Source organism: Lissotriton helveticus, chromosome 5_1 (assembly GCF_964261635.1).
Source record: "Lissotriton helveticus chromosome 5_1, aLisHel1.1, whole genome shotgun sequence".
Lineage (NCBI taxonomy): Eukaryota > Metazoa > Chordata > Amphibia > Caudata > Salamandridae > Lissotriton > Lissotriton helveticus.
Genome location: NC_136065.1, coordinates 1,975,172,539 through 1,975,197,417, shown reverse-complemented (window position 1 = coordinate 1,975,197,417; position 24,879 = coordinate 1,975,172,539). Strand labels below are relative to the sequence as shown.

Sequence of the window (24,879 nt, the reverse complement as noted above, 5' to 3'; positions counted from 1 at the left end):
TACATTTGACTAATCGTACTCAACTGGTGTTTCTAACTACGCCTACCCCGTGTACCTGACCTAAGTCTAATGCGTGGGCGGGAATAGAAAGTTACAGTTTAAGTTAAGTTTGTTTTGCCAAGTGACTGACTAAAGAATTCTCTGCAAGGGGTTATTCAGTTCTGTACCTGGAATCTAGGATGGATGAGGGATGGTATCTCTCGTCTCTGGTCTCGATATTCCAGGCTGCCTGCGAGGGCTACCCGGAAGCGCCGGAGCTGGATTTCTCGGCAGGAGAAAAACGGCTTCTCGTTCTCAGCGCGTCAGGAAGGCGGGGCTGCGCCAGCGGGGTCTGCTCTGCTCTGGGCTTCGGCAAGTCTGGCTGCTCCGTCCTCGTCACCACCGTGTGTCTTTGCATAGGGCAATATCGGTAATATTTATACCTTTAAGGTGCCGAGATTGACGTAAGGATGGACATAGATACGTCAATAAGGATGTCATACAACCAGGTCGTTAGCACATTCTTTTGCTGAAGTTCTCGGTGAAATCAAAACAATGGCCGCAGGGTTTTTCCCAAGGTGTCATAGGTTTGATTTGTTTTGAGAACTCCGTATGCCTTATCAGGGGCTGGAGGAATATCGCTTGTCTAATTAGATGGCAAGCGTTATGACCGAATCAGATAACACGCTCCTGTGCCGTAGTGTGGCTTTATCAGATAACGGTTCCTGCATCATGGGGGTTTTCTGCCTCATGGGATGGCTGCTAGTTAACTTGTTAGTTTGTTAACCAGAATAGGGTCAGGAATAGGGGGATCGATACAGAACCTATAGGAATACATCACACCCACTCCACGCTAACTATGGACATATTTACTAATCTATGCATAGTAAAACATACTGTAGAGTATCGTGTATACCGCACCACCCCAAAATACATAAATGCATTTCGAAATTATCGAATATACGGAAAAAAAAAGCATTTATATGTATTGTATGCACTCAAGCTGTGAAATAATGCTAAAGTAATCACGCATTTGTATACATTATTGCTAAATGGTATATGAGAATTTACACATGAAATGGCTCTTAATACAGAAAAAAAGTTTCGAGACCATTCCATCACAGAATAAAATAATTATGAACATACCAGCGGGCAGCTAATGTCTATAAGCTATCTAAAAGTAGAAATCTTAGTTCTCTAAGAATAGTTCTTACTTTAAGCAGAAGATAGTGTCCCGAAAAATATGCAAAAATATTTTGGGGCTGTTGAAAAAAAATTGCTGTCCGTGAACTGGAGGGAACATTGTTCATGGTATTTTGCTTTTCTAGTTGAAGGTCAAAATCAGGGAACGCCGTGTACGAGCTTGCTCAAAAGTCTCTATTTCTGCTCTGGTGAGAACATCATATCATTTAGACTCTCGAAAAAGTTGTCAACAGCTTCCTGGGAGAGTTCCACTAACTCGGAAATAGGTGTAACCATGCATTCATGCGCATGATTGTCTCCATTGACATTCCGATTTGGATTGCTGACAGAAGGTCGTACCTGATCGATGCTGCTTTCATTTTGAACCTCACTACCCCTTAATCGTAGTGGTGAAGCTTCCACGAATGCCGTCATCAGGATTGGTAGCCGTTGAGGGCAGCACAAAGCATGAGCCTTTGTTGGACTCAACAATGTTTCTGCATCCATTGGCGCATCCGATTGTAGTGTCAGACAGGTGTCTAACACGCATTCTTCTCCGCATAGCAGGCACCTTAATACAGGTAAAACACATCGTTGCCACATTGGTCGAAATGATAGAAACCAAGTCATGTTCAGGTCTCTAAGCCGGGATAGTCCCAGGATTTTTGATATCCGGTCCCGGTATCCAATGGCTAGGATTGTTTCTTCCCTTGTCGCAGGTGTTTTGTCTGTGACATGGTTTGCCATAACGAAATATAAGGACTAAGAATAGGATTCCTGCAATTAGTCCTAAAATGAGGGGAAGTCCGCCAAAAATCGAATGGACGAAATCTGGAAAAATACCCAGTATGGCTTTGAATGGTGTTAATGCCATCGAAAATACTGTCTTAAATACTTTTGAGACTCCACTGGTATCAGAAATATTTAAGATTTCATTCAGGATTTCTGCGAAATGTATGGGGGAATTAGTCGATAACAATGAATGTATCTCTGCAGTCGTCCTTGCGACTAGGAGATCATACGTTTCTTTTGATGACGTGAGCCTTGTCGGCGTCTGAAGAAGCACTGTTTTCATTCTGCTTAAAGTATCTATTCGAATAGAAGTAATTTTCAAGTTGGGCCATGCCCTTGCCTCCCTGTCTGGAAAGGAGCTGGGGAACAATAAGCGTCCACAGCACTTGACCTTCGCAGTCGTAGTTACGAGATAAGGAGTCCCGGGCATAAGACTACAGCATCTGCGGTCTACAATTAGAATGTAACTCCCATTATAGAGTCTTTGAAAGAATGGTTCTATCTCTGTAGCAGGTGTGCCTAGCTGGTGACATGAAAGGTTATTTGAGTTTCCTTCACAGGCTCCATGCAAACTAATTCCGTTACACAGAAGTGTACCGCTTAGTGACATCGCACAATTATCGCCACTAAGAAACACTTTCTGTCCTTTATTACTGACACATGCATGTGAATAGGGCAGGTTCCATGTTGTTTTAATGTACCCTTTTCCCAATTTTTCGTACATGCCAGCCTGTATATATTTCTGGCAGTATTGAAACCTGAAGGTTGAGATTGGAATATTAATTATCCCATGTATTATCCATTCACTGACAGGTCGTTCTGACATTGTCACTGGTAATCTTTCGAGTTTTTCAATGCTCAGGATTGTATAATCAGCACCCTTCTGGGCCATACTGATTTGTTTATCAGTAAGGTTAAAGATATTGAAAAGTGACGTTGTGTTGATTAAACGCCAAGGCACATAGCCTGAACGCAGATTTTGTAACGTCCAGCCAAGCTGTACAATAGAACACAATTGAGACTGACCGTGTTGTAACAACAGTAAGTCTTGCGATATTATGTCGATTGCTGAAGACACAATGCTGTCCAGAGAAAAAATTCTGGAGGACAGAGTCATTAACCCATTGTCCACTACAGAAAGTGATTTTTCCAAATTAATACGGTCAATTTCCCGTATTCTTTCTGCTGTCTCAATTTGAGTAACCTTCCAGGCCTCGTTGTATGCTGCATATACAGAGGCTGCTATGAAACGTTTCTGACGCTGTTTGCGCGGTCCCATAATGAAATCACGCAAGTCAGCACCATCAGTAAGTAAAGTTAGGTGTTGCTTAATTTCTGCCAGTGTGGAAGTCTGTAGCCATTGAAGGCATAATTTGCCCACACTGTAGGTGGTTATTATTCCTGGGTGTTGTCTTTGGGAATATCTAGGGTCTGGCCTGGTCATTTTGAACCCCTGTGTTTTGTTCAGGAATCTGTCTTGACAGTTATTAGTATCTGTGGGCCAGATCAACCACTGTTTCCAATCAGGATGTGTTCTGTTTTGGTTTAATACATAATTTACGTCTATCTCTTCGTCTGTGGAGCTATTGCTGTTAAATGTTGGTTTTGGAATAGACGGTTTGTTTAAATCTTTGATTTTGGCTAAGCCAAGACAGGCAGTTTGTTGAACAGTGTCATTTAAAAATATAATTTGTTCTGGGATCATGCAGGCTCTAAACAAAGATTCTATACCCTGTACTTGCCATTCTTTTGTGCCCCAAACATTTTTCAATTCAACATTTTTGTCCCAATAATCAAAACCAAAAGTATTCATTTGTTCAAAGAAAGAGTCTGAATATATCAATTTTGTGTTGGTTATCATGGTCTTTGTCCCTGTCTTATTTGACAATTTGAAATAAAATGTTTCAGCATTACTTATGTTAAACCCTGAAAAGTATGAATATTTGTCTTAAACGGTTCTTGAGCTTCCTTTTGGAGGGGTTGCACAATGTTCCCATTGATTAAAATGTAAAACATTTCTAGGTTGTGCAGATCTATGTAGAAAATGGTTACCATAGTGGTTATAACAGTACATACTATCATAATTTGTCGAACCCTGCAAATAATCATGTTTGGTAAATTTAGCAGACATCACTAAGTCAGACATCATATTGTTTATACTTTCAAAGTCCCAATCATCAGCAAATGTGCTTGGTTTTACGAAGTCACTCAATGAGATTTTAATTTGGTGTGGATATTTCAGGATTTCAACCGGACCATAGATTTCGTAGTCAGTGTTGTCCCATGCTACCCCACCCGGTATAGGATTGGCTGTGAAGTTGACTGAAGAAAGTTCTCTTTTCTCGACGTGTGAAAATGTGTGTGGTTTGAGGATCAAGTTGATTTTCTGACTTGCTGTGTCCATTTTAGCATATTTTCCCTCAATGAAGCGTCCCAATGTTAGTATCATGATGAGCCACAGTATGAGGATAAATGCACCAAAACCCACCCAAAATTCAATCCATGGAGAAATCAGATATGTTTCTTTCAGTTGTTTCAAAAGTTCTTTAGCTTTATCTATAAAGGTTTTTGATGATGGCTGTGTTTTTGATTCAGTGAAGCCTTCAGAGGAATCATCGAAGTTTATGAAGTAGCCGGATGCAGTTCTGTCTATTGTTCCAATTGTTTCAGGATTACTGTTTCTTGCATAGTCGTTTGTTACTTCATTATAGGTTGGTGTGTCTCTGCTAAATGTTTTTATTTGGGTGTTCAGAGGTCTAAGTTCCATTGCATTGTTGCATAGTCCTTGTTGTTCTTCTGTAGGCGTTTCGAATGTGATTAGCCTCTTTGTTAGGACCTCTGTACTGGTAGCAAACCTTGGTGTTCTGCTACTCATGGGGAGTCCACTTGGCCTACTGTTTGTTATCGGCCACATGATTGTGGTTTTACCAGGTCGATGGATACAACTCGGTTCTCCTTTTTACCAGCAAGCGGCGGTAGTACAACTGATCTTGTCCCGTTGATAGACAAGACAGGAACTGCTTTTCTGTAAGAAGGCCCAAATTCCTTCTTTACCGCGATCTTTTCTCTGACTAGATCCCCGACTTTTGGAATCCAGACAGGTCTTGCTGGGACAGGTGGTGGTTCTTCAGTGGTTGTTGGCTGTTGTTTCAACTTTATGTTGCTCAGGTCTTTTCTTGTTGCGTTTAAGTCCTGTAAAATAGCCAAACGATCTTTGATATCAAAGCTTTTTTCCTTTACCACTGAAGTCTGACTGTCAAGGTCAGAGATTAACATCCTAGTTCCAAATAATAATTCGTACGGACTGAATCCCTTCAGAGAATTTCTTGGCAGGTTATTTAGACTACGTTGGACACTTATTAGATGTTTGACCCACCCAGCTCCCGAACCTAATATCCTTTCCGTTATAGATTGCTTTATGCCTTGGTTTTTTCTTTACACCATCCCGTATCCCTCAGGAAGGAAGTGAGAAGATTCCCGCTGTGCTATGCTCATTTGGCCATATTTCCCCTCAGGCTGGAGGGCTAGAGTGAAACAATGGTCAAACGTAGCATGCTCTTAGCGTATATGCCATTTAGACTCGCAAATCTTTGTATAACAGTCCAGACGTCAGCCGAGTGCTGGTGATCTACATTATAAGTGGAAACTAGCCTGTATATGTTAATCGCAAGCCTTGCTTTTTACTGTTGATTTTTTCTGGAGTGACACGACACGGTATTACACCGTTTCTCTCACCACTGCGATTCCTGTTGCAGTTGGGGCACTTTTTTACAAACATGGTGTGATGCAGGCTCATGCCTGGCCACCAGTACCTTGATTGTAATTCTTCCAGAGAATCTTTTAGTTTGAGGTGTCTGAGACCCTCGCCCATATGTGCGTCTGCGATTAACAAGTTTCTCCTGTCCATGTTTGGAATCACTCTATCCCCCACTCCAGGGATTCGAGCAAAAGGGACGGAGTTTGCATCGATTATGTATGTATAATTGAGTGGATAGTTGATCGGTAGCGCCGAGCAGTCGCCTTTTAATGACGTTTTCACCGCCAGCACTGTTTCACCGTCAATATACTTCACTGTACGCTTTTTTCGAGCTACGGAAGCCGATTTAGATGCTTCCGCTGTGGCTGTTTCAGCCAATGAATTCCCTGCAACGTGAACGCCATCACGCCGATGACTCAGTGAGTGTGTCACGTGAGTCTTTGGTAGTTCTTTTTGTAAAAGAGCTATTTGTTCCCAGAGCAGTTTCTGCTTTATTGTTGCATCTGTGTCATCTTTGTAACCGTTTTGAATCCATGTCTGCAAATCCTTGTTATATGATTTGACGCAGTAATATGAATCGGACACTATAAGTGTCGGGAATTCGCGATCCGCATTATCTAGCGCCATTTTCAATGCTATTATTTCAGTCTGTTGTTCTGAATTAGTTTCTACTGAGTGTGTTTTTGTTAATAGAGGTCTTAGTTTACCTCCGCGCCACACTTCTTTTGTAATCTCACATGTGGGGTTGTATGCTTGTTCTCCCCAAACGGAGGGTTGAGCATGTCCGTCTGTATAGATTACACAAGCGTATTGTCGTAAGGGCAGAATGTCGATAGGCAGAGGGAATCTTCTTTCATATTCTAGATTTTTCAATTCCTTTAGTTCTGGATCAAAGTAGTAGTATACTTTGTCCGTTGTAATTGAATTCACCCATTGTATCCATTCCGGATTCAATGTTGTTGTTGGTAAATTACCCGGGGTTGTTAATGCCTCAAAGGCCGATTCTGCTGTTCTGACTGTGATATGTCTACCGTCCGCTTGATCTTTTTCTCTAGCTATTGCGGTTTGAACTGCATGAACAATGTTTTCCTTAATGCTGAATTTCTGTTCAGCTTCTGTGTACAAGTGTGATTTGAATGCAATTGGTACCTTTTCTCCCTCATTAGAGGTCAGGTATGTGAATCCGCATCTTCCTGGGATGACTCGAATCACAAGATTGCGTGTGTTATCACGTGTTTCTAATTTTGTTTTAATTAACATGTCTGTTTGTAAGGATCTTAGAATTTCTGTGTGTATTTGAGTCCAATTGGTTCTTTTAAAATCTGGTTTTATTAGATCATAAAGGGGTTTGACCCTTTCTGCGTAATTTGCAATGTATGTTCTTCCGAAATTTAGGAAGCCTAGAATTGACTGTAGGTTTTTTAGTGTTCTAGGTGCTTGGGGTACGGCACATTTCTCTAGGAAATTGTCAGCCAGGCTTTTGCCTTCACTTGATAATTCATATCCTAAGAACAGGACTGTCAGATGGGCAATTCTGGATTTTTTAAAGTTGAATTTGTAACCCTCTGCTGCGAACCCAAGTATTATGGTGTTCACTCTCTTCAAGTGAGTCTCCAAGTCATCATCTGTTAAGTATATGTCGTCGACATATGATAATGCTTCGTCGTCATATGTTTGTAGTAATTCTGTTACTCTCGCTGAGAATACTCCCGGGCTGTTCTTGTACCCCTGGGCTAACCGACAGAATTGTTTTTGAGTGCCATTTATTGAGAATGCAGACAAATATCTGCTCTCTGGTGCTATGTTTTGACAAAAGAATCCATTAGAGATGTCTAATGTTGTTTTGTATTTTTTGCGCACTATGTTATTCATTAGTGCAGCACTATGCGAGTTTTGTACTGCAAACGTTTTGCAACATGAGTTAAGGTGTCGGTAATCCAAAACTAGACGATATGAATTATCTGGTTTGGAGACCGGAAACAAAGGGTTGTTCATTTGTGAGGTGCAAGTTTCAATCACCCCCTGGTATTCTAGCTGATCTAGGATTTCTTTTACCTGTTTTTTAGCTTCTTGCTTAATTGGGTACTGCCTCTGTGCAGTAGGTTGTGATTTTAACTGGATTTTGTGAGGAGGAGAGTCCTCATCCCATCCTACGTGATTTTTATATAAAGCAGGAGCTAGGGCTACTGCCCACTTTCTAGCAAGTGTGTATTTTTTATGAATTGGGATGTGATTTGAGAAGGCAGGCATAATTATTTCTTCGCCATGAGGGCACTCCCTGACAAACTCTGGTGGCCAGTCTTTTTCAGCTAGAAGGATGTCATAGCCCTTGGAGAGATTATCCCAAAATAGTCCCCTTATTTTTCTAGTCTTATCCCCCTCTATACGTAAAGTTATTTCATATATTTTGTGAGGTTTGCTAACTCTGGTGTCTGCAGTTTCCACTTGAAGATATTCATTCGTGTCCACTGTCTCCAGATGATTCATAAGGACTTTGCGAGCTATGCTCACTTCTGCTGCGCTGTCTAGCATTGTCTGAGCCCATTCTCCGTTTTTCAGTTGTGTCCTCAGTATTCTCGGCATTGTTGACTACCTTGATACTAGCTACCTTCTTTTTTGGAAATTGTAATTTCTTTTTTAGCTGAGCAGGTTCCTTGTCTTTGGACTTGGTGTGCTCTTCTCTTTGTTCTGATCGTCCTCTTCTTTCCGATTTCTGCGAGGAAGTCTGAAAAGATTGAGAGGGACGTGTATCAATGTCTTGATATCTATCATGCTTCTTTATATTATTCCTATTTCTAAGGTTATATCTTTTCCCAGAGGGGTCACTTTGGGGTGACCTGTGTCTTTGGTTCGGAGATTTTTCTCTCCGCCGAGGAGACCTTCCTCTGGACTGGAATTTCTTTTCTTTAGGATTGGATTGTTTGTTTCCATCCCAGCTCTTTTTTTGTGATGTTGAATTATTATTAAAAAATATTTTTTCAGGACTTTCAATCAGTTGTGGTTTTACTGGTATTCCACCTAAACTATCTCTACCTAGTTCCTCATAGGATTTTTCTATGATTCTGGCTATTTCAGCTGGTTGGTCTGCTATATCTGTCTCCTTTAACCTCTGGCGGATCGCCACGTTTGCTGCTTCTCCCTTTATGTTGGCTAATAATATAGCCGAGACCTGCTTGAAGTCTTTTAGTAATTTCATACCAAGAGTTAAAGCGGGCTCTGGACCATATTCGTCTTGAATTTGTTTTAGCACATCTGGTATTACCGAAATGGATGGAACACCGTGCGTTTTTGTGTAGATGGAAGCAAAGACTGTACCCCAAGTGTCACAGTCCTCAATGTGTGGTGCGATTCCCATTGGAAGACAGATAGTCAGAATCCTGTGTTTTTCTAACGGGGTGGTGTCTGGAAACACTGCCTCTATTTGGGTGATTTTTTGTGCTAACCAGAATGGTATTTGTTCCCGTTTAGCTGGTACTTTACCTAGGCAGGATTGTATGTTCTGTGGTGTAATTTTATTTGTGTTCCCCTGGTGAGGGGTCAGCTGTGGAATTTTAATTGCTGGTTGAATTGTTGAAGTCCGCATCACATATTGGACTAATTGTCTATGTAATTTTATTAATTGTTTCAACTGTGTTAACAGCTCTGCTGCAGACATCCCATTGATGTCTGGATGTGGTGTGTATCCGGCTAGGACCGGCCACGTTGCTCCTGGTCTACCTAAAGGACCGAGCCTGGTGATGTGATTATTGTGTTTTAGGGCGCCATTAAATAAGAGCAAAAGCTCTTGAAATTTAAGTGGTACTTCCACCTCCTCGAAAGGAGTGTACTCTCCAGGAGGTTCCTCTACTTTGTAATAGTGGAAGTACTTTGTTACAGCATTTGCTGCTGGAAAATGTATCCATGAATAGTATACCTCTGTCTGCCGATATTCGTGTGCCTCAATTACGAATATGACTGTACCACCTCTAGGTGTCAGTCCATTTTCTATAAGTTTTAAAGTTATAGATTTCCTCTTAATGACCGGGATGAGTATTATATCCTGGTCTGCGTCTAGCAGTGCAGCATCAGCTGCTGCGAGTTCAGTTGCTAATCTAACTGCCTCTCTTTCTCCTTCACTGTCTGACATTGTACTGTCCAGAAGGTTATTTTGTTTGTTTGCAGATCAGGTTTCTTATGGAAACAAAGATTAGATGCACAATATTTTGGAACGGTTTATCCTTCAACGTTGACTAGACCAAGTACCATACATAGGAGTTTCCTCCTGCGAGGTTTGGCGGATATTACCTTTCACCCACTCCAGACGTCTTTGGAGTATTATGGGAAAAGGGGTCTGAGTGAGAAAGCACGACTGAGTTACTCTAAATGTCTTACGTTAATTTTATCGCCCTTCCAAACGCGTTGGGCGCCATGTAGTGTAGTTCCTATTATCCCAATAGGCTCTGCGCATTGGAATAATACCTTCAATAGTATAGGCCTAGACCAGACGTTAACTAGGTCTACTACTGTCGATATTAGACTTAAAGTTTTGGGTTTGCCAGCTAGCTCAGAGTTCACTAGAAACTTTCTCGAATAGGCAAGGAGGAGTTGAACCTCCCTGGATAGACAAGAAGGGATTTAGTTTCTGACAACCATAGAACATGACAACTTTGCTCTCCCCTAATCAAGAGTGTATCTCGAGAGTCGTGTGAAAACAAAAGGCAATTTATTTTACTCAGTCAGTACGTGCATTCTTAGTCTCATCAGATTGTAGAGAAAAGGAAGAGACGGGCGTGTTCAATAAAAGATGTTATTTATTGATCAGTCTCTTTTCTCGTACAAGAGAAATGGATCGATATTATTGCAATACTTATGGTTAAGTAAAGTGCATACATTAAAAGCAGAAGTATAAAATAATACTGTAAAAACATTGATATGGTTTCTAGGCCATATGAAGGTTTAAAATGAATAAGATATATTACATACACATATACATTTGACTAATCGTACTCAACTGGTGTTTCTAACTACGCCTACCCCGTGTACCTGACCTAAGTCTAATGCGTGGGCGGGAATAGAAAGTTACAGTTTAAGTTAAGTTTGTTTTGCCAAGTGACTGACTAAAGAATTCTCTGCAAGGGGTTATTCAGTTCTGTACCTGGAATCTAGGATGGATGAGGGATGGTATCTCTCGTCTCTCGTCTCGATATTCCAGGCTGCCTGCGAGGGCCATCCGGAAGCGCCGGAGCTGGATTTCTCGGCAGGAGAAAAACGGCTTCTCGTTCTCAGCGCGTCAGGAAGGCGGGGCTGCGCCAGCGGGGTCTGCTCTGCTCTGGGCTTCGGCAAGTCTGGCTGCTCCGTCCTCGTCACCACCGCGTGTCTTTGCATAGGGCAATATCGGTAATATTTATACCTTTAAGGTGCCGAGATTGACGTAAGGATGGACATAGATACGTCAATAAGGATGTCATACGACCAGGTCGTTAGCACATTCTTTTGCTGAAGTTCTCGGTGAAATCAAAACAATGGCCGCAGGGTTTTTCCCAAGGTGTCATAGGTTTGATTTGTTTTGAGAACTCCGTATGCCTTATCAGGGGCTGGAGGAATATCGCTTGTCTAATTAGATGGCAAGCGTTATGACCTAATCAGATAACACGCTCCTGTGCCGTAGTGTGGCTTTATCAGATAACGGTTCCTGCATCATGGGGGTTTTCTGCCTCATGGGATGGCTGCTAGTTAACTTGTTAGTTTGTTAACCAGAATAGGGTCAGGAATAGGGGGATCGATACAGAACCTATAGGAATACATCACAGTTCCTACTGGTGGCTTTGCCAGAATGGAATCATGCTTCGTTATGGATTTTCAGCTCCTGGTTACCCTCACAGGTGACTAGTAGAGCTCTACAAATCTACTGATTGATTGATTGATGTACAACTATATGATAGAGGCAAACCATGATGTGTCGGACTGGATAACTCCTTTTTGATGGGATATTGGGTACAGCAGAGGGCTATCCAATGAGCAGAGTGACTGCCATTAGGCTCTGGCATCAAGAGCCTGTTCTTTTCTTCTGGGATCATATGGATGTCCTTTAGTCTTGTCCTTGATTGAATGAGCTTTGTAAATATTCACCAATTTATGAAAGACATATTAAAGAGGGGAAAGTCGATTCAAGCAAGAATGCACTGCAGTTCTTTTAAGACAACAGAAGTTCTTTTAAATGTAAGTAAAACACAGGATGGTGTATTCACGAAAAAGTACAGTATTCCTTTTGTGTGTTGGTTATTTCCTTCATTAAAAACCTTATATTGTCTTGTCATAAAAAACAGCCAAAGTTACAGCCAACGCGTTTCGGTCAGCTAAACTGAACTTCATCAGGGCTATAAATAACACATAGGAAACATATATCAAACATAAAACATATAAATAACATCTTAATGACACATTATACCGTATAAGGACAGAAGTTCTTTTACATGTATATTCGAACATCAATGTGAATTTATTATGCTTCATGGAACTGTGTTCATGGTTTATTTTGTGACAAATGTACTCGTGTTGTTTTGTTGGCAAATAGTAAGAGAACAGGATACTTGCTGTAGCCATCCCTATATTTCACTCTGGTTCTAGAGTATCTACCTGCCAAATATGCATCCTTGTGTCAGGGGTACAGCACTGACTATTAGGAGGAACGGTATGGATTGTCAGACTAATATCTTGCTTCTTTATCTCATTATATAAACCCATTTTCCATGGTATTTATTTATTTGCATCTGTACAAATGCTAGCCATCTTTGTCAACAAAAGAATGATGAAAGTCTGAATTGACACTGCTTGAATTCAAATATGGGATCTGCCACTACAACTGTATTCTACGTGCAGGAATACTAACACCTTGGCTCTGTGAGCAGAAGGGACAAGTAGATCCCAGCAGAAGGTGTATTAACCCTTGAGCTATCCAACTAGGATTAAAACATGTAACCTGAAGGGTGTAGCCAGACGCTGCAGCAGAAGCGCAACCATCTGAGCTAAGGGATTGGAAAAGAAATGTGTGAACTGTTGGTTTCACACAAATAATTCTTCATATGCACAACTAACTGAAGACATGCTGCTTTCAGGGCCTTTTCATATAGCACACAGAGTACTTCATAGACCTATAGGGCTGAATGGCTTCTTTATAACAAATTCTAAAAGGTGCTATACATAAATATTTGCAGTATGCAGCCCAAATACACATAGTTTGAATACTGCCCAGGGCCGTAGCCAGAAGTTTATGTTTTGGGGTGCTTGGCTCCACATAATGACACAGGAGGGTTCGGGGGTGAGAAATAGTGGTTTCTATCTCTAGAATCTGTTTAAAAATATACATATAAGTTTGAGAACTCATTTGAATTTTTTAGAGTATGGAATCCCCGGCCAAGGTTTCTGAAGGAAATGGGTGACTAATGGTTAATTTTAAAGCATGCTAGTGAGAACTGAACCTAATGTACAGACAGTTTAATAGTGGGTTGTGGCTTGTCCCAAAGACTGCTGGAAACATTTGCGTCCAGTGTTTCGACTTAACCACATTAGGCCAAAAACATTACATAAAACTGAATGAGATTTAAAGCCAGTTTTACAGGAAGTGCAAGTGTCCATTCTAAGGGATCTTTGTCGCAGGTCGTGGCAAATGGACCTTTACAAAACACCTGAAGCAGTCCCATTAATCGAAATAGCATATACTTTCCATATGATTACATACCATGTTATTGAAATATGGCTTTACAATGGATTTGGGATTTCTTGCCGAAAATGTCAGTGGGGGCTCCTCCGCTAAGGCGGGAAATAAATAGAAAATAAAATTATATTAACTCACGTTATTATAATTTTATTTTCTCCTACTTCCGCAGCTGTACGTGAGCGGGCGGGTGTAGTGGAGGAAGGGTAGCACCCTCCTATGTGTGCGATGACTGCTTGGCTGGCCCTATTGAGCCTCCTAAAACAGTCTTGCACACTTCGCATGTTCTCCATGCAGGCTGTATTACAGCCTGGAACATGCCCAGGCTCCCAGTCAGCGGCTGTGCACTGAAACGCAAAGCTCAGACCATTCACAACTGTTAACGCAGCATTGTGATTGGTTGACTGGTAGCCTGGGTGTGCTTCTTGTTGTTCAGGTCAGCGAGGGAGGACTTCGGAGGAGAGACGTGGCGAGGAATCGGTGAGCATGTACGTTTTTTATTTTATTTTTTGCCGCCCTCTTCCCCCGCATCCTCCTGCCCCCTCCCGGCCCGGTTCCCGCCCCCTACCTCCGATCCGTACTGGCGGCTGTTGAAAAATGTGTGACCCAAATGATGAAAAATAAAATAAATACAGACTAGAGGTGGTACTATTACTTAATTTAATAATAATTTAACAACCTCCGTTTTCTGCACTATCAGGGATTTAACACTATGACCTGCAGATCACAGAACACCTGATGTGCTCAGGAAATATTGCGTATCAGAAAGAGCAATAAAGATACAAAAATGTCTACATCATGAATTATTTTTTCAGATATGGCATACTAATTAAAGTTTTGCCCCAGACTCTCTACCCTTTCTCCCTTCAATTGTCTCCTCTTTCTTTCTCTCTTATTCACTTCCCTTATGTCCACGCTCTCCCTTGGGCTTCTCAAGTTTTTTGGCATTTTTTCCTCTCTTTTATTTTTCTTACCTTTATTTTTTTTTAAATTTTTTTTTTAAACTTTATTGTCAACAAGGCAAAGAAGACATTTACAGTTACAGCATCAGTTTTCAGTTACACAGTAGTACCTAAAGCAGTTCAGGATCTGGTAAATTCTCAGCATATTCCAACGTGTGCGATAATTATATCAGTACAGACGAGAAGGAAAGAAACATTCTTGAGCTGTATACATTAGTAATCGACAATACTTCCCTCTCCGGTCCAGTGCGCAATTCGCCCACTTAAAGTACAGCCATGACTGCTCAGCAAGTTCAACAAGTAGAACTAAAATCACAACTATGAAAACCTAACAGGTGTCATCTTCACAATAAAACGTTGTAGCCATACATACACAAGTCCCCACCTACTGCACACATTCCGTATATACTGTTAAATGTGTCCTTCAGGTCCCGCTCCATCCCACCACAATTTAGAGGAGCATTTATTAGGCCCTTTCCCCTATTCTTCTTCCCCATCCGACTCCATATCATCGTCCTCCGGCAAGGGTGCACACGGCTCCCCCCTGTATTTGTTCCAAGGCAACCATATTTTATTCCATTTACGGGGGCAAGCCCTCAACACATACACCGCCCTCTCTTTCACCAAGAGAATGTCCATATTTCTAATCCAGCCATGCACCGTAGGCACGTCTGGGGCTCCCCATTTCTGTGCAATGTCTCTTTTGGCTACTGTCACAGCCAACGTGACCCACAGCTGTTTCTTACCTTTATTTACTGTTTTCAGACTAGGTTATAACACTTCGGCTTGAATCGCTGGCACCAGGTGGTGTCGGGGCCAGCTGTGCTTAACTGACCAAAGATCCAAGACTTACTGGATTAGAGTAAGCTTGCAGCACACATTGCACCTGTCCTGCTACCAGTGATAGTAGCAACACAACTACTAATCATCACGCTCCTCCAAGTGTTGCAATTCAGGCTCTTCCAGGCCCCCAAAGCTATAAGAATGTCTTGGGCAGCAGGTAATAGTAATTTTTTATGTATATTGAATTAATAATTGACTGTTGTGGTCATCTCAGACAGCACCACCTTGTGGCAGACTATCACAAGCACCAAAGTTTACAATTGAGGGGCATATTTACAATAAAGTGGCGAAGCATGTCGTTAATATAACGAGATTCCCCCATGGTCTATCCATAATTACTCTAAAAGCATAGCTTAAATATTTCAACAGTAAGCCTTCAGATTAGCACAGATACACAAGTTTTTCCAATATTTTTGGTTTTTTATTCATTTTATAGTGGTATATCAAAAAATACTTTTTTTCACTTTTTTTCATATGTATTTGTCAATTCATTTCTGATAATTATATTCATTTCTGCATTAAAATACAAACAGCAATCCGTTTGTCTTAACAAAACAATAAATACAAATTTTGTTTTATTACAATAAGAAACAAGCACCCTGTCTGACCCACACCTGTCAACATACACACCTACTCATGCATACAACAATACACATTTCTATTACACAATCCAAACACTATCTAAGGTTGAGGTAGCACAGATGTTAGTTGTGAAACTCCACGCCAGGTCTACGCGCGTTTCGGAAGGTTTATACCACCTTCCTCAGGACCAGCAAAGAAAGGGTTTTTTCTCCTTAAAGTGTGTGCAGGGTACCTTTAGTTGGACGCTGACGAGATATATATTATCTATTTCGTCTTTATTCATATATTGGTTCTAGGTCTTTACCATTCGGTCGTCTCTGAGGTCAAAATTGATGTATCCACAAATGTGTTTAATTCAGTCAAACTCAATAATCTTCATATTAAGGACAGGGAAGAAGTATTTTTGGATGAGGCTCCAGTCATGTTCTTTTTATCGTCATAGACTTATTCTCTGTAACTTTGGTTCTTTGATGTTAGTCAACAACACTACGTCAACATATGCTTCACAGGGTCACAGGGTCACAGTCTTGATAGTCTCGTTCTTCGTAGTAACGTGCGTCTAAGCATCAGCCCCGTCTCTTCCGACCTGAGAACGCCGCGGCGTTCTCAGGTCGGAAGAGACGGGGCTGATGCTTAGACGCACGTTACTACGAAGAAAGAGACTATCAAGACTGTGACCCTGTGAAGCATATGTTGACGTAGTGTTGTGGACTAACATCAAAGAACCAAAGTTACAGAGAATAAGTCTATGACGATAAAAAGAACATGACTGGAGCCTCATCCAAAAATACTTCTTCCCTGTCCTTAATATGAAGATTATTGAGTTTGACTGAATTAAACACATTTGTGGATAAATCAATTTTGACCTCAGAGACGACCGAATGGTAAAGACCTAGAACCAATATATGAATAAAGACGAAATAGATAATATATATCTCGTCAGCGTCCAACTAAAGGTACCCTGCACACACTTTAAGGAGAAAAAACCCTTTCTTTGCTGGTCCTGAGGAAGGTGGTATAAACCCACCGAAACGCACGTAGACCTGGCGTGGAGTTTCACAACTAACATCTGTGCTACCTCAACCTTAGATAGTGTTTGGATTGTATAATAGAAATGTGTAGTGTTGTATGCATGAGTAGGTGTGTATGTTGACAGGTGTGGGTCAGACAGGGTGCTTGTTTCTTATTGTAATAAAACAAAATTTGTATTTATTGTTTTGTTAAGACAAACGGATTGCTGTTTGTATTTTAATGCAGAAATGAATATAATTATCAGAAATGAATTGAAAAATACATATGAAAAAAAGTTAAAAAAGTATTTTTTGATATACCACTATTAAATGAATAAAAAACCAAAAATATTGGAAAAACTTGTGTATCTGTGCTAATCTGAAGTCTTACTGTTGAAATATTTAAGCTATGCTTTAAGAGTAATTATGGATAGACCATGGGGGAATCTCGTTATATTCTCGTAGTTGTTTTCCTCTCTTTTCCCTGGTCGTAAAGTAAATATAGAGGGAGTCCCAAACTCATGCTGAAGCATGTCGTTAAGCCAATAAGGCTAACACGCTTTGTCATTTTAGAAACGCAGGGCTGCACCATATTTACTACAATATGGTGCAACCCTGTGTTTCTCCCTGCGCTGGTGCTAATTTTAGCTGCCTAGCGCCAATGGAGGCTCCCTTGCACCATAGTGCAAGGATGCCTGTGTTGAGGGAAAGATTGTTTATGTGCAGGAAGGTCCGCTTTCCTGCACAAAAACATTCTTTAATTGCAGTTTTTTTTAAAACTAATGCAGCATAAATAGAAGTTGCAAAACAACTTTTTTTAAATGATTGTTTATGTGCAGGAAGGTGGACCTTCCTGTACATACAAAATCATAGGCAATGTATTTGCTGTTTCTATGTGTGCTGCACAAGGCAGCACACTTGGAAACAGCAAAAACGAGGAGAAATAAAGCATTTCTCCTCGTTTCACCTGTTTACGACCAGGTTTCCCCTGGTCTTAATTTTGGCGATGCCTCCTGTTTACCCTGCCCTTGTAAATAGGGGGCAGCATTAAAATCAATGGGTGTTGCGGTGGAAGTCTCACCGCAACACCCATTGCCCTCCCCTTTCCCGCTAAACACAGCGTAAAAGGGTGCCTTATTTACAAGGCAGCATTAAGCCTTGTTAACCCCTTACATGCTTGTGACGGAACCGTTCCGTCATCAGTCACGGCTGAGCTGTGCTGATGACGGAACGGTTCCGTCACAACCGCGCCCTGTTCTGGAATGTCCAGCACAGGGGCGGAATCGGCGCCGCACCGAAGCGGTTAAAGCAAGGCCCCTATCTCCATCACAACATCATTGAAAGTGATGTTGTGGTGGTGATAGGGGCTTGTAAATATGCCCCTAAGGGTCTGTGCCGAGCACCGGAAACCACTGTCTCAAACTAAGCACGGAAGTTCCTGCTTTGCAGAGGACAGGAAGAAGGAACCCTCAAACAAATCAAAGGTAGAAGAACACACTAAAATAAATGGAAGGCAGAAGGGGCATAATAAACAAAAACTGTGGGGTTTAAAACACAGCAAAAAGCTGGGCAGACGTCTAAAGTGGTGTGTAGCTTTCATCAGTGCAGCAGGTGCAGTGCACCAGACGCCTTGAACCCTGATATTTGCTGTAATTTACTACCCAAAAGCATTCAAAAGGGCCATTTTCCTTTATTGCACCAGGGCCCTTGGCACCCTTGCTACCCTACTGCCTCTAAAGTCGAAGGCGTCAAAGGAAGATGCATTAAATCAGACTGAAAGCATGGGAATCCATTAGACAGACCGTCCATCTTTGAAAAAGTGTACTTAATCTCATTATTTATAGATTTGCAACACAGTTAAGAAAGTGTAGTGCTGGAGCTAAGAGTTATTTGGAGTTGCCATCAAAAATGGGCACTAAATGGGCTAAGTAGTGCATCCCCTCAGCAATGGATTTGAAATATATTGGCTGAAACAGGTTGGTCTTGAAAGAAGTCTTGAAATAGTCTAAAAAAGTAGGCAGTTCAGGTGACCTATAGAGGAACTATGACATACTGATAACTGATGATGCAGTATAAAAATGGCAATTGCATGAAAAGGGTGCTCACATAAGAAAACACGGGAATACCACGCTATTAGTTAGGGCATACTTTGGGTCAGAATAGAGGAGGATTGTGATGGATCTTCGGATATGTCATTGTTGACAAAGTGTATAATGTGGACTCAGATAGAACTTCTGGAAGCTCCATTCATGCCTCAGGTCATATGGATTACACGGTTTCTGCGATTGACTTAGCACCGGGATGATGATGTGTTCTGCCAGTCTAGATAGACATACTCTGTTTGAGGTCTGGCTATATTTGGTTCTGTGTCAGAATATCTGACATAACTATTGTGTCCCAAATACTGTTTACAAAGAATTGTCCTATTTGGGTGTACCATTTATGGTATTATCTCCAATGGAGCAGTATTGTTTTAAATGATATTTAGGACTAAATATTTTTTTAGCTGATCTGTTTGCCTGCTCAAAGCATCAATTCATGTTGACCCCATGCAGAATGAGTAAGAATGCCTTTGATTTTTTTTTAAACCTGAATATTCTCTTATCTAGACTTCACACAATCTTCCCTTAACTAAGGTTTTTAATCAATATAAACCTTATTTATACCTCAATTTGTTTTTTGTTCTGTTGCACCCTTGTAGCTGCATTTCAGGCTACTTCATCTTCCATATGTGATGCCTCTTCAAATAATTGATCAGACAACACAGGCGGCTCAACTAAGCATCTCTGCTGGGTACTTAATATAGCCCAATGCCAAGAACTATACTGGCTGTTAAACGCCCTGAACACAAGAGCCGTCCTTCGAACACAGATGCCTAGCTGAGGTTCGTTGGTGGCAGTTGGATCGGGAGGCCCAGGTCTTGATGGTCTTGGTCAGAGGTAAGGACATCCCCTTTCTAGTACCACGATGCCGCTGCCCACCTGAAGATGCTCTGGCAGTTGATATTGGGCGAGGTAGCGGCACAAGAAGTTATAGTCCGGATCTTCTGGCAATGTTTTCATAAGGCTGTTCTGTGATATCAACAAATTCATGTATTCAACCTATTATTCATTACATTTAAACAAAAGTCTACCATACTTCAACCCTGTTGTCCGATATTTAGGTTGTAGTGGAGCCCATATAGCAGCTTTACGATGTGGTACAACTGTTGCAGGGAGTGTGCACATACACAGAACTATGCGCATGAAAACAGGACCTCAGTGTATAAGGGTGTACCAACCTACCAAATTAGTACCCAAAATTCCAAACCGACTAGCAATAGTGTCTCATTCGTTCTCCTCCAAATATCACGGAGCTACAAATGATGAGCAACCCAGAACACAACACTTCCGACTCTCAGGAATTGCAGGAGCAAGACGTACTCTTTCGCTCGTACTTGTCCACAATGAGAATAGGCAGAGTCACTGAAATAGTTCAAAATGTTTATTTTAACTATCGTGCTCTACAATACAGTATACGAGCCACTACCAGTAGCAAAATGTATAAACTCAGCACAGTTAGTATTGTTACAATTCCATAGAATACAAGGAGAAGTAATTTTATAAAGACTGTGGAACTAAGGGCATTTAGGCCTCACCACCCTCCCCTTGACTAGAAGTTTATTTTATATAAAGGAAGATCTCTGGGCTTTGACAGCAGACCCCATACCTTAAGCCTGGATGTAAGGTTTACATCATAGGAACAGCGGAGCTCTTGTCCATGGAGCTGCTTTCTCCGAGTGTGTTAGAACAACATGCAACAACGTAATATCAAAGCATGAGTCTTCAGTACTGCAGCTGTGTGTAGCATGTTATGTCTAGGTGCTAGGGACTGACCAGAACAGAATAACAAGGGGCATAGTTTATTGACCTTGCACATTGTGTTCAGACTAAAGTCCAGGAAAGTCAGAGAACTCGAAAGGCAGCCCGTTCTCATGTGAAAGGCACAAACAGCTTTTTGCAAAAACAAAGTTATGTAGTAAGTGCACAAAAGCAGCATCATGGCAGCAAAGCTCATGCTAACTTAGCAATGTCGACAATGTCCCTAGGGGCCATATAATACAACCTATTGGTAGCACAATTTTAAGTCCTGAAGGTCTATCAATTTTGGGTGAATGGTGAGAGTGTCTTCCCAGTTTTAAATTTTTGTGTCATTCCTTAATTATAGTTATACTGCTATGGGTAAATGTTGACGTGTTTGAGCCTATGTGTAAAGGCTTCCTCAGGACAAACAAAAAGCTCACTATGTACAATCAAAAAAAAAAAAATCAGCACACATTTTCATAAGTTAAATATATATATACAGAACATGGCAACTGTCTCTCATAATACTCTATACCCAGATCACTGACAGACTATTGAAGACAAAAATATTGTGTGGGCAGAATAATGTGTCAAAAATATCAAGGATCAAAATATCGAGAAGCTAAGTGAAAATAAGTAAGTATCGATTTACTGTTCTTAACTCCACATCTATGCACCTTGAATATATGTTTATTTCTTTATTTAGCTTACAAAGCGGACTGTGACCTAACAGGCATTCTGCCGCTGGCAGACTCAGACTAAAAAGTGACCGTAACTAACAACCGGACAGCCAATTAAATCACAGGAAACAACCAGGTTTTTAATCTCCTTCTAAAAGGGAGGAGGTCACTGACTTGCCTGAGCTCCAATGGGAGTTCATTCCACAGTTTAGCGGCTGCTACACCAAAGGATCTACCCCCTGACTTAACTTTCTTGAACCTTGGTATCCTCACCAGTCTCGCCGAAGAGGAGCAGAGATTTCACGCAGGGACGTACCACACAAACTTCCTCTGCATGGGAACAGGCCCCAGCCCATGAAGGGCTTTAAACACCAGACAGAGAGACTTGAACTAGACTCTCTGTCTCAACGGGAGCCAGTGCAGCTGTGCCAAAGCCATGGAGGAAGAGGACCTTCTAGGCCACCCAAGGGCTAACTTTGCCGCAGCCGACTGGATTCTCTAGAGCCTGTTAAGAAGATATTTCGGCGACTCAAGCAGAAGGGCATTACAATAATCTAATCTACTAAGAATAAATCTACGCACCACTAATGCCCGCGCTAGAGGAGGCAACAGAGGGAAAATGTTCCTAAGTAATCTAATAATGGCAAGGCAACAGGCCACCGTTTTCGAAACCTGAGCTTCCATGGTAAGTTTGCTATTAAACATTACGCCCAGGTTACAGACCATATTCACTGACTGAACCAAGGAAGAGGTATCAATAGGCCAAAAGTTGCTGGGCAGCACAGAAGGAACCCTGTCCCTTGAGCAGTAGAGCACCTCCGATTTACCTGCATTAAATTGCAGCGAATTAACCTTCAACCAAAGCGCCATATCACGCAGGCAGTTATGAAACACTTCCAGTGAAGTTGATTGATCTCCCTCATGGGAGAGAATCAACTGAGTGTCATCAGCATAATTTACGATGTCACTGTTATGTTCTTTGATGACCGCAATCAGGGGTTTCAAATAGATGTTAAATAAAATAGGGATGATTGCCGAACCCTGTGGCACGCCATGTGAGATGTTAGTGAAGTCGGATTGGTAAGGAGGGAGGGACACAGCTTGCTGTCTATCCAGAAGAAAGAACTGGAACCACCTAAAAGCACCGCCCATAACCCCCACCTCTCTCAGCCTTCTCAGCAAGATCCCATAGTTGACCTGTTGAAGGCAGCAGACAGGTCGAGCAGGATCAGCACAGCTGCCTGACCCATGTCTGCCCGCCTCCGCAGCTCATCCATCACGGTCAACAAAGCCGTCTCGGTGCCATGGGCCGGCCGGAAGCCAAACTGGACTTCCTCCAAGAGTTTATGCTGTTCCAAATGCTTGGAGAGAGTACTAGCAACCACGCGTTCCACAATTGTAGCTGGAAAAGGCAAAAGAGAGATGGGCCTATAGTTCTTCAGACACTCAGGGTCCATTGAGATGGAACCACTCCTTTAGAAAGAGACTGATTGCAGACCATACAGAGTGTGGGAAACAACTCTGCCTCAAACTCTTTCCAGATTTTATGAGGAATCGGATCAAGCGGAGACCCAGACGGAATACCGAGTGCCAGCCTACTAAATCCTCCACCGCCAGAGGCGCAAACTCAAAAAAGATGATTAACGCCCACCTGTTCAGAAATGGCACAGGGATCCACCAAGCCCTTCTCCTCAGTATCCCCACTGCCCATAGCTACTGAAGACACAGCCCCAGGCTGTTGATGCTCCCCCCCCCAAAGTCATCAATAATGGTTTTGATTTTATCATGAAAGAACCTAGCCAGGTTCTCGCAGAGTTCTTGAGAGGGGGGTATCTCATTCTTAGAACAGTCAGGGCTAATAAAGCTGTTCAAAATGTTAAAAATACTTCTGGAACTGCTGGGGGCATTAAGAATCACCTTAGAAAAGTATTCCGCCTTAACCCTGTTAATTTCCTTTTTGTAGCCCACAATCTTGGATTTCCAAATGAGCTTGTCCTTATCCAAATATCCTCGTCTCCACCTACTCTCTGCATGTTTACATTCTAATTTCAAGTTCTTTAGGCTGTCCGTGAACCAGGGGTCCGAAGGTCTTCCCCTACTCCTATGATTTTTCTAAAGGGGCGAGTAAGTCTAAGACCGAAGTAATCTTCGAGTAGAGAGAAGCATAATTCTCCTCTACCTGCTTGTCAGGAGAGAAACACTCCTCTACCTGAAACAGAGGAACAGAGCCTTTTTTACGTATGAGAGTCTACCAGTCTCTACTGACATACTCCCTTGTAGGGGCTAATGCTCTAGTGTTGTGAGTAGCAAAGTTCACAAAGAATGTAATCAAAAATGATCTGTCCAATCCAGAGATAAAATGTCCCCAATAGTTAGAAGATGGACCTCAGAAAAAATTAAATCAAGCAGATGCCCACCTTTAAGACTGGCCTTAGACACCCACTGATAAAGGCCGAGGCCTTCGCACAAATGAAGAACATTAAAATAGCCTGCATCAAGGGAACCATTCAACCAAAGATTAAAGTCTCCCAGGATCACCAATCTATGGTGGGTGGTGGCCATATTGGGGAAAGTTTCCAATAACAGTTGCTGCTGAAGTACAGTAAAAATCCCAGTTGGTCTATAACAAATAATCCCAGATAAGAGATGGCCATGTGCATTCTTAATGGCAAAGCCAAATAATTCACATCCTGCAACTACATCAGTGTCAATAGAGACCAGGTTCAACGTGTCTTTATAAATCACACCGACCCCACCATCCCTCCCATTCAGGGCCGGACTGACCATAGTGGGCACCGGGCGTTTCTCCGGTAGGCCGCTAGGGTGCGGGCTGGTTTGGTGCCCCTGGGGGCCGTTTTTGTTACCGGGGGTCGGCAACATCGGCCCCCAGTAACAAAATCGGCCAAAATCGGCCCTGGCAAACTGCTCAGCAGCACTTCCCCTCACCCAAGGGGGGGGAGCAGAGCAGTTTGCCAGGGCTGGTTTCTGTTCCCAGTCCGGCCCTGCTCCCATTCGATCTAGGTTTATGGCAGATTTTATAGCCAGGCGGACAGGCCCAGCCAGGATTGACCTCACAATCAAGGTGAGTCCAAGTCTCCATGTTTAAATATCGTCAAGGTACATATATGTGGAGATAAGTAAAGCAAAACAATGGTTCCCCATAAAAAGTTAACCTTCACGATATTCTTGGCCTCAATATGCTTCAAACAATATTTTGTCTACATGATATTTTAGACTCTATGTTTTGCCCAAACACCCATCATCCATGTTCACCATGATGTCACCATTCCTAAAAGAGTAATTTTTATTAGTACAATTCCACAGTATTTTAAATAAATGTCCCAATGGAAGGTTCTCTTTCAGTGATCTGGAGTGGTTACCAGTAAAATGTAACAATGTTTTTCTATCATAGTTAACCTGTCATCTACAACCATGATATTTAGATTCAGAACATTAATTTTCTTAGAATTGGCACTCATGGTAAATTTAAGGTCAACCGACCTGTGGCTTAACCATTTGTGGTATGTGGAGAACGCGGCACAATTGGCAGTGTATGC

General features: G+C 41.8%; 1 protein-coding gene across 4 annotated transcripts in view; it reads right to left on the bottom strand.

Moving 5' to 3' along the window:
- Positions 1-24,879, bottom strand: part of GRB7 (growth factor receptor bound protein 7) — a 674,120-nt gene that overhangs the window by 267,236 nt on the left and 382,005 nt on the right. The window contains exon 1 of one of the 4 annotated variants that reach the window (XM_078645668.1): positions 20,509-20,620. The exons of the other annotated variants lie outside the window; for them this stretch is intronic. The gene's annotated coding sequence lies outside the window, so the exon portion shown is untranslated. Of the gene's footprint in view, positions 1-20,508; positions 20,621-24,879 lie in introns of those variants that run through there. 4 annotated transcript variants of the gene reach the window in all.